Consider the following 9097-nt stretch of genomic DNA (forward strand, 5'->3'; position numbering starts at 1 on the left):
CCCTGCCACATGCTGCCTCAAGGTCCCCTTCCTTGGATGGCTTTCTGCCAAGTTGGAGTCTAGTGTGAGTGTGAGGGCCTAAGACACGGCCCATAGCCTCGCTACAAGGGAAGATGGAAGAGTGAATTCCAGCAGGACTCTCAGTAGAGGACATTGTTCCAATAGAGCAAGACTGTCAGAACCTAGGAAATGGTCATCAATGGGCCTCATTGATACATTATATACTTTAACATTATTTTTTAGCTACCAATCTGTAAGTGAAAAGAATGTTCCAGAAACATATGCCCTGTTTTCCTAAACTTCGTGTACCTGTCATTGTCCATGTAATCCCAGGGAACATGTACTCCAGTTAGAGAAGCCAGGCCCGGGGCCCTCCCAGAGGCATTGCCCAGCCTCATTAAGTGTACTTTCAGTTAAAAATGAGTCATCACACCCAGAAAGAGAGCCCAGTTTCCATCTCCTAAAAGTGGAAGCACGTTTTGAAACATTTTGAATAATGCCAGCTATGTAACTGTCATATTGGGCCAATGGAGCTGACTTCCCTTGACCATCCCAGTCCCACTATGAAGATCATCTAATGTTTCAGTTGATGTTGGTTTCCATGGCTTCCTCCCATCCACCCTTTCCTGGGCAGGCTGAGACCCTCTCTAGTGAAGGCCATTCAAGCCCATGCAGCACATCTTATGTTCAGTGTTGTTTCTAGTAAAGCATGAAATCCCTCCTCTGTCACAGTCCGCCATTCCTCCCGGAAACGGAACCCACTGGGAGAAAGTCACAAAAGGGCTGGCATTCTTCTTGGATCTCTGACTTTGCCGGCTTCTGCATTCTAAAGTTGCATCATCTTCATTAGCAGAAAGCCCCAGGGCCATAGCTGAATCTCTGCGAGAAACAAAACACAGATTCAAACTTCCCTGTGGCTAAAGGTAGTAGTGTTGGCGCCATGAAGGTTAACATCTTCTGTGCAAAATACAGACTGACATTCTAAAAGCATGGTCCCGTCATTGTTTGGAACTGATTCTCTCTTGCAAACTCCCTCCAGGGAGTGGACTCTGAAACCACTGGCCAGATTTCAAATATGTACATGCAGAATGAGAGGGATTTTTCCAGTTGGTCACTAGAAATAGAGCACAGGCAAGAGCCCTAAAATTGGAAAGTACATTTCATTGCAGTTTTTCCCCTAAAAATAGATAGTTAGCTTTGCCATGCAAGAGGCAGAACTTGGGGCCCTAGCCTGGGGATAACAGGAAAGCTACCCCAGCTGTCAGGCCATCAGGGTCTGAAACTGGGAGACCTGTTTCCCTGTTTGTGGGGGAGCCCCATCTCCTGAGAGCTGACTCCAAGACCCTGAGCATGGCCCTCCTGCTGCCCAGCCCTGCTGTATTCCACACAAAAGACATGACCCTCTGTCTCTCATAGTCCTGCCCAGACCAGTGTGCTAGGTTGCCAAAGCTTGCTGTTGGCACAGGTCTGGGGTCATTAATACTACGTGGACTAGCTCCAAGACAAACCAATGTTTTGGAAGAGGCAATAGGTAGAGACTTAAGGTGGTGCCGGTGTATTTGTTGAACAGATAAGCGTATGGGCATGTGTATTCTCAGCCGAATTTGAAATGTGATGCGTGTTTCCTGAGTGCACACCAGACGGGGTGGCAAAGAAGGGATGCAGTTGACAGCAATAAATCACGTTTCACTGGCCTCACCTGCTAATACACAATTCCGCTCTTCTCAGAGTGTCAGTGAGGTATCTCTGAGCTTTCTTAGTGTTTTATTAAAGGGTCTCATAACCAAGCCCTCGTCACTTCCATTTGGTGCCTGCTACTGTCCTCTTGTCTGCCTCTGGCCCCATCCACTAGAGTCCCATGTCCATGACTCTTCAGCCAGCAGGCACTGGAAGAACGAACGTGCCCAAGGCCACGTCCGTGTAATCAAGACCACCATTTGACTCCACAGCACCGAGCAATCTTTGCTGCTCATAGCTTATCTCTCCCCAGAGCTCTTACAGTAAAGTCCATATGGGGTTGGGCTCGCTAATACAGCCAAGTGACATCACCATCCTGGATCCAGAATCATCCTGCCCTTCCCACAACGAATGCTTTGTTATCAGGCCAGGCTTCTCTGCTGACATTCTCTCTCCTTAGGATGCCTGGCCCAGCTCTGCTGCTAACTTGCTGAGTGATCTTGGGCAAAGCGTTTAACCTCTCTGGGTTCCAGTTCACTTGTCTCTCAAATATGGGAGATGTGTTAGCTGGGTTCCTGTGGTCCCATCCATTCCTGAATTGGATGGCTTTTGGAGGCACAATGCCTTATCAACCAACACACAAGAAGGCATTACAGACCTCCATGCGCTAAACACTGTCTAGCTGCTCTGTAAGGAGTTACTATTCTCTTTCTTCTCTCTGACAAGAAACAGACCTCTCTGATCATCACTGTGCATAAAACCCTCCAATGGATTCCCGTCATACTTGGAGAAACTCCAGACTCAGTGGCATCCTACCTTGGTGACATCACCTCATTCTTCTTTGTCTCTGGTTTAATACATTCCAGACACACCAGCCTTCATTCTGTCCCTGGAACATGCTACACCATTTACCCCTGGGCTTTTGCAGGTGCTCATTGTCATATCTGGACTGCTTTTCTCCCAGACCATCCAGGGTTGGCCCTTTTTATTATTATTATTTTTTGAGGATTTTATTTATTTACTTGACAGAGAGAAAGAAGGAGAGAGAGAGAGCACAAGTAGGAGGAGGGGCAGAGGGAGAGGGAGAAGCAGGCTCCCCGCTGAGCAGGGAGCCCAATGCGGGGCTGGATCCCAGGACCCTGGGAACATGACCTGAGCTGAAGGCAGACGCTTAACCGACTGAGCCACTCAGGCATCCCCATTATTATTATTATTATTATTATTATTATTACTATTCAGGTCCCCAGGTGCTTTGTTTAACATCCTTCCCACTCCTCCCAGCTGGTCCTATCCCAGGGCTTAGCAAATTATGGTCGGAGGGTCAGATCTGTTCACACTCATTTACGTACATACTGCCTGCCTGCCTGTATGTGCTACAACAGTGGGGGGGTGAGTACTATGTACGAGAAGTAGCAACAGAAACCAGATGGCCTGCAAAGCTGAAACTACCATCTGACCCTTCATGGGAAGTTCGCCAGCCCCTACACAACCCCTAGCCTCATTTATTCACAGCGTATGTCAGTATCTGAATTGATGAATCAGTCAGCTTCCTTGTTTCCCGTTCCTCTCCCTGCACTAGATAGACGTAAGTGCCATGTAGGCCAATAGATTCCTCTGTCTTGATCTGGGTGCTGCCCTCATCCCTTTGATAGCTCAGCTGTTAGAGCGGAGGACTGCAGTTGACTCCCTGGGTGCTGTCCTTAATTCTTAGCACACAGCCTGACTCAGAGCCAATAAATAACGGCAGCCCAGATGGATATAGGTCTATTTCCTTTTGCTTTATTGCAGCAACAATGAAGTTTAGCACGAGTCCTGAGATAAGTCCGACCACCTCCACGGTCACATCCATACTGCCAGTGCCGACTGCCGAGCTCCTCTCTGCTGTCACCTCTTACCCCCCTTGTCCCTTTGTTATTCTGCTGTGTCACTCAGGGCTGCCAGTATCTGCTTACCTTTCCTCCTGCATTTTTTTTTTTTTTTTAAACTCAGCTCTTGCTGTCAGTGAAGCCAGCAGCCCTCCAGGAACAGCTCATCGCTAAGAGGTCAATCCAAGGGCAGCCGATTGCATTCCACTCAGATATTTAGGGGTGGGGTTGAGGTGCGATGGGCTCACAAACTCAGATACATTTTTGAGAGAGCTTCATGCCTTCTCATACCTGAGCTTTTCCATTTGGGGCTATTTGAAAAATGAATCCAGGCTCTAAAGGAGTGGAACTCAGGGGCTGGGAGAAGTCTGAATCTAAGGAGCTTTGGAGGTCAGATAGGGAGACCCTCATGAGAATCATTTAGTGCTTCCTGAATGTCTCCCCCAAAGCCCACCTGGTGGCAGGTGAGAACGATGCCTTTCCTCAAGAGCGAAACCTCACCTTCCTAAATTCACTTCATTTCAACAATGCATTAAACACACTGTGCTCTATGTCATAATACATTTTTGAAGAAATAATGATTTGTTTTTCCAACCTTCGAGCAAAAAATCATATGAGCCACGTGCCCTCCTAGTTTTAGCCACCTCCACCTCTGCCCCACCTCCCCTGGTACCGAGCCAGCTTGGCAAGTGTGGGAACTCCTGCGCCTTGAACAGGTGGGAACACCGAAGAATTGACAGAGACAGTCATAGAAGGCGAGCCTCCTGACATTTAGGCCAACTCCATTCTTACCTTCTTGGGAGGATGGACCACTCTGCAGTGGGATGAGGCGTGTCCTCAGTGGTCTCTGGCTGCCCCTCCGGATCCACCTGCCACCCCTGCCCACGTGCTCAGTGGTTCCGGAGGCTCACCTGTATGTACAGCTTCAGCAGTGTCTCTTGCTCCCTGACTTGTGGTCCATGGCCGATGGCGGACAAGGCCAGGGGAATGGAAAGCCAGATGAGAGACTGTTTATTCTCCAGCTCCCTGCCAACCAGGCCTTGACAACAGCTGTGGTCCTCTGTGGAAGCCAGCTCTCCCTTCCAGCTAGAGGCCCCACTAGGTTCCGGGAGCCACTCCATTCTTCTCCGCCTGAGATGGAGGAGTGGTGGTGGCTTCCTCATTCGTACCCCCAGAGTGCTTCACTTCCCCAGCCACACATTTGTGAATAGTGCCCTCGTTGAATTCTCTCCAATCCCTTTGTCAGAGCGCCATTTGTTTTGTGCCAGGACCCTGGTCAGAAATGGGACCAGAAGCAGCCCAAGGAAACAGCCCCTCGAAATGGGATTCTGGGATTGGGTGGCTAACACATTTATTAAACACACATACAACTATCTTGTGGGAGGAAGGGCACTGTTTATTGTGGTTTGCTGTGGCCTTATAAATACATCGTTTCCACTGTGGCAGGGGATGCAATGGAATGCAGGTGGAGGGTATTGTTTTGAGATCAATGGCTGTGGTTCTTAGTCACTTAGGGGACAACGACGATTATAAAGATTATGGCGCAGGCTGGCTAACGTTGGAGACCCTAAAAGAGTATTCACAAGGTAAAGAACAAGTTAAAATCTTTGAATATCTGACTGAGAATGCAGATAGAAAATCAGCAAGCCTGTGTGATCTGGAAGGCACAAGGGCTCTGCAAAAGGAAGTAGCTCAGACCCCCATGGCACTTACTCCTTCTCCTTGCAACCGTACGTATGATTTCATGGAAATTTATCATGGCTAGTTAAAGAAGAAAAGACAATGACAGACCAAGTTTGTGGACGGGTCTACATGGGATCCTGGCACCAATAGAAGTGGATGGCCCTTATTACAGACATACTCAGGGGTGGCCCTAAGAGACAGTGGTGATGAGCAATGCCCTGAGTAGAACTTTTGACAGGTCAGGGGCTTAGAAAGAGCAGCACTGGAAGATTGATTACAAGGAGGTTGGGGAGAAGTATGTGGATGGATCTCTGGGAACAGGCACACTGTGGGAGGATGTCTGTGTCCCATATGTACTCACCGAGGGCATTTACTGCAGATGAGGCTCCCAATAATCAAATGGACAAAAGGATCTGTCTGAGGGATGTCAGTCTTTCTTCCAGATGACCCTGTGCTTCCTGCATGTGAGAAGGGGTCATGGCAGCAGGAGCGGGTGACATACATGGGCCCAACAACATAAATGTCCCCTCACCGAGGCTGATATAGCTACCACCATTGCCAAGACCACTCTGCCCCCAAAAGAAACTATTATAAGCCTGTAATGTGGTTCCATTCTCCAGGGACCAGCCCGATAGCAGGATGATTATATTGGGTCCCTTTTACTAGGGAGAAGGTAGGGTTCTGTCCTCATAGGAAAAGATACCTATTTCATTTACAGAATTTTCTTTCCTTACCCTCAATACTTTGCCAGCACTATCTTTGGGGTTGTGTAGAGAGCTTTCTTTATGAGAGTGGTGTTCCATATACCATTGGATCCCAGCAAGGGAATCATTTTAGGGCAAAAGTACAGCATGGGGTTCATGACTATAGAATTTACTGGTGTTTCCACATACCCCAATATCCAGAACGAGCTGGCTGGATGTATTAGTTATCTATTGCTGCTTAACAAATTACCTCAAAACTTAGCATCTTAAAGCAACAAATGTTATCTCCCAGTTCCCATCGGTCAGGAATATGGGCATGGTTTAGTTGGGTACTTAGGGTTCCTCACAAAGCTAGAAGCAAGTTATTGGCCAAGACTGTAATCATCTAAAGACTTGACTAGGGGAGGAGTCACTCACCCACATGGCTGTTGCCAGGCTGCAGGTCCTGGCTGGCTATTGGCTGGAGATACCAGTTTCTTGCCATGCAGACCTCCCCAGAGTGCAGTTCACAACAGAGCAGCTGGATTCCATCAGAAGAAGCAAACAGGAAAGCAAGAGAGAGCGAGGAAGACAGAAGCCAGAGTCTTTGTGTAACCTGATCTTAGAAGAGACATCCCAACCCTTTTGCTATATTCTATTTATTAGAAGCAAGTCACCAGGTCCAGCCCACATTCAAGGGGAAGGGAATACACAAGGGTCATGAATACCTGGAAGCAAGGATTTTTGGGAGCCACTTTAGAGGCTGTCTCTCACACTGGAAATAATAGTAAGGTAGCCTGCTGACGCCTCAGTTATGGATCTACCTGGCAGGCAATATGCTGTGAGGTTAGGGGTGCTATCCCACAGTCTGCAACATATGACTAATAGCCAATATGTGGTACCACCTCCCCCACCTGGAGAATGCACAGATCTGGAAACCCAGGGGTGGAGGTAAAATTGTCCCCTCTCACTATTTACAAGAAATAACCTACTTAGAAAAACTGTTGCCTCCCTTCCCTGTGTCCTTGAGCCTAATAGGATTGGAGGTCCTAGTGCCCAAGGGTAGAATGCTTCTCCCAGGGACCACAGTTATGGTTCTAATAAATTATAAGCTTGAGTTTGCTGCTGGCCATTATGGGAACCTCATATACCTGAACCAAAAGAGAAGAGAATCACTGTATCAGTAAGGAAAATCGGGCTGATGCTACACAAGGCGGTTAAGAATGACTATGCTTGGAACTTGGGGGATTCCAAACATAGAAGACCAGGGGCATCTCCTGGCACTCTTTGTCTTTTAGTCCTGATCATTGAATAACTGTGGCATCCAAATGAAGAGAACCCCACCCGGGTTGTGGCAACAAATGTTTGGGTCACAAAAGTAAAGGACTTCATGCAAACATGGTGCTGGAAGAGGGCATGGAAAGCATCGAATGGTGGTAGAAGGAAACTATAATCATTACCTTAAACTTAATGGCCTGGTATAGAATTGGGGTCTGTAGAGGCTAATTTTATATGAACTGTGTCTTTTGCCTCTACTTTCCTCCATTACCTTATAAGAAAAACTCTGGTTGGGGCTAAACTTTTAGATCTCAGGTGACAGTGTGACAGAATTCGTCACCTGAAATGACACAATCATTGAGGGACTTGGAAAATGCTAAGGGACAACAGGGCTGAGTTGAATAGCTTTGATTTATTTCTATAATCACCTCTACCATTCTCCATCTACCTGTCTCTGTGCCCTGTGAGACTGATCTCTACAGAACACATCAACTTGGTTTTCTCACCTCTGGCTTCCAAGGGGCCCCGGCAGGACCTGGTAGCGGGGGGAGAGAAATCAATATCCTTATTTCTTCCCCGAGTTCTCTTCATGTTAGGTTGCAGATTGGTAGTGATTGTGCTTTCCACCCAAGATTGGCTTTGTGTCTTAGTTTGGGTTCCCTTGAAAGAACACCTGAGAAAAGAACTTGAGTGTTGGTGGTTTACTTGGGAGTTGGTCCCAGAGAGCAGAAGGAAGGGAGAAAAGCCAGTAGAGGGTTTATTCATAATCTGGTTATTGCCATGGACAACTGGGGCTCAGTCACTGTGGGGACTCTCTGAGGAACTGCTAGCATGTGCCTCGAAATAATTTCTACAGAGGCCAAGGAGTTTGGCCATTTATCCATTGAATCCTATTCATTACTGATTGAAATTGCTCCTAAAACACAAACTCCATGAATTTCTGTGTTTCCACCTACCTGTGTTGACTAAGTGACATTTTGCACCTTAGAGAAAGCCAAAAACAGCGAAGCAGAGAAAGTCTTTGAATAGTTTCTCTTTGCTCTTGTTGTGGGACCCTGGTAAAGTACATGGAACCACCCAGCACGTGGTGCTAAAGCCTGGTGGATTGAGTGTCTAGGGAATAGTATGTCGCTTCTCACTCTTGCAGCTACAGGACCCCACCCCAGGCTGGCTTCTTCCCTTTCCTCCTTCAGACCTAATCATCCTCACACCTTCTTGCCCTTATAGTTCCCGGGGTGCTTCATTATCCCTTGTGTGTTTCCTTTCTAAATAGCCCTTCCTGAAACTCTCTTCAATCATCCTTTTGAGTGGCCATCTGTTTTATGCCAAAACTCTAGCAGGTAGAATGAATGAGTCTCCAGAAGTGAACATATATGAGCCAAAATCCAGACAACTAGTCTAGACTAGTATTTCTGCAACCACCCACCGTGCACATATTAGTTCCTTATTGAAATGTTCAGAGCCACAGAATCCATTTTCTGGATCCTTAAAATCCAGAGACCTTGGGAAGGCATTTTTCATAACAAGAAAACACATGCTTTCTTTCAGAACTAGCATGCAAATTCATTATTTAAAAATTTTTTTCTGTATGATTTTGAAATATCTGAAGAGTAGAATTTTTAAGGAAATGAGTTATATAATGTTCAACATCCTAAAACTAGCTGAGTGGACATCTATCACTCTGTTTGACTACCCAGCGTCTCAACCTCTTTGCTGTGATTGGAGGATTTCCCATCTTGTGACTCTTGATGGAAGGGAGAGACTACTTCCCAAGCTCCTCTGCAGCAGAAGAATTTGCATGTGACCTGGGCTCTGCCCAGCAGACACACCCGTACCACGCTTTGACCAGAGACAGGGCCAGTGAGTCCAACAAATAGAAATCCTTGTGGCAACAAGGGAGGGAATAGGAGC

The sequence above is a fragment of the Zalophus californianus genome, chromosome 11 (genome assembly GCF_009762305.2).
Source record: "Zalophus californianus isolate mZalCal1 chromosome 11, mZalCal1.pri.v2, whole genome shotgun sequence".
Classification (NCBI taxonomy): Eukaryota; Metazoa; Chordata; class Mammalia; order Carnivora; family Otariidae; genus Zalophus; species Zalophus californianus.